The sequence below is a fragment of the Centruroides sculpturatus genome, unplaced genomic scaffold, assembly GCF_000671375.1.
Source record: "Centruroides sculpturatus isolate CEXI.00-Female unplaced genomic scaffold, Cexi_2.0 scaffold1312, whole genome shotgun sequence".
Taxonomy (NCBI): domain Eukaryota; kingdom Metazoa; phylum Arthropoda; class Arachnida; order Scorpiones; family Buthidae; genus Centruroides; species Centruroides sculpturatus.
The window spans coordinates 151,982-154,026 of record NW_019385668.1 but is presented as its reverse complement, the minus strand read 5'-3'; positions in this window follow the sequence as shown (position 1 = coordinate 154,026).

The window sequence follows — 2,045 nt, the reverse complement described above, 5'->3', positions numbered from 1 at the left end:
AAAAAATAGGTTATGCCCTGAAAATGATGAAATTCTCATGTTTCTGCATTACAATTTAAGGGTTTTACAGTTTAAATATTAAATTTTTATTTGTTTTATATGTTTAAACTTTAAACTTATAAAACAAATAAAAATTTAATTTTTCTTCTTAACCTGTTTAATACTTTTTCTTATGTAAAGTTTAAACTTTATATTATACGTTATATTATACTTATAATATGTATCGATAAAAGGAATAATTTGATTAGTAAAATTTTTTTAATATTTAGTTTGTCATGTAATAAATAATAAATATATAACAGAAATTTATTAAATTTTATTACTAGCATTGTACGTAACATTCTAACAAAAATACCAAAATGTAAAATTGGCCGATTATCGAAACCAATTAATCGGGGAGAATGGCCAATACCGATTAATCGGCTAAGTGGCCGATACGGCCGATTACCGATTACTTACCGATTAATCGGTGCACCCTTACTAGTTACCGTGCAAAATTTCGTATTTTAATCTTTATCCCAACCTGAGATATTAAATAAAACAGACGCCAAAATACACGCGTGCATTCACATACATTCACGAAATTCTTTGCTTTATTTTTTTTTACTTTTTTTTGGTTCAGGGGGTTTGAAACGTGGAAATTTACAAAACTCTCGTAGACTGAAATTTGACATAATTTCGATATTTTCCTTTGTTATGTTGTATCTGTACTGTACACAACAGCCAGGAAAGTAATACACAAACATTTGCAGATATGTACGGTACAATATGTGTGAAATTTTAGTGTCGATAGGTAGGCAGATAGACAGGTCATGTATGATATCTTGAGAGGAATCGATCTTAAAAGATTTTACTCGTTATTAACATTTACAATATTGTTTTTTTTAAATAAATTCATCCCTACTGTCGAAATTAAGCTTTTTTGCAATTTTATAATGATTACTAATATAAATATTTTAATAATATAATCACATAACCCATGACGCCACAAACAATTGTATTTATTGAGATTAATAATATAAAAGGTTATTTTTTTAAAATAAAATCTCATCATAACAGGGGAGAGTTACGCAACTCGTTGCATTTCTTTATTTATTTATAAGTGGAAAAATGGAGCATTGCATGGTAACTCGACTTTAATACAGATGGATAAGCAAGCCAGTGAAATGAAACGGGTTATATCATTGGCTTGCTTACATTTATTATTAGTGTTGCCAAACGGAGGAAAAATTACTTCGCTGCTCTCAAAAACTACAAAAGTAACATCAACCGAACCAGAACCAACGCATGGAGGAGCTTCTGTGGACAACCGTCCATCGACCCTTGGAGGGAACCGTATAAGATTGTATTCAAAAAAAAGGAAAGCTAAGGGCCTCCCCAACATTATACCCGACGGCTCTAACAACAACAACAATAGTTATAGTATTGAGAGCAATATAAAAAAGCTACTGGAATTCCATTTCCCGAGAGACGACAGCACAAGGACAAAGTCCATCATCAGGGAATCAGGACGGAGGTCGGCAAAGACTACAAAAGCGAGGACGATAAATGATTCTCATTTGAGGAGGTAAAGAAAGCAATAAACACTTTAGCCAATAAGAAAGCCCCGGGGCATGACAAAATAACTGCCGAAACGATAAAAAAGGCATTCGAAGCAGTACCGATTGCCTTTGTCCTGTTATACAACAGCTGTCTCCTTCAAGGCTACTTCCCAAGGACTTGGAAGATAGCCAGTATCAAATTCATCCCCAAGACTGATAGCCCCAAAGAGGAGTGGGATTATAGACCCATATGCCTTCTACCGGTCCTGGGGAAGGTGCTGGATGGCCTGCTGATTGGCAGGGTCAACTGGCACCTAACCCGGAAAGGCCTGATGAATGATAAGCAATTCGGCTTCCGGCCAGGAAGATCAACGATTGCGGCAATCGACAAGGTCAAAAGCTTCATCAAAGAAGGCTGGAGTAAGGACATGCATACCCTTTTGATTAGTGTGGATTACAGGAAGGCTTTTGACCACCTCTGGTGGCCTTCCATCCTGCAATGCC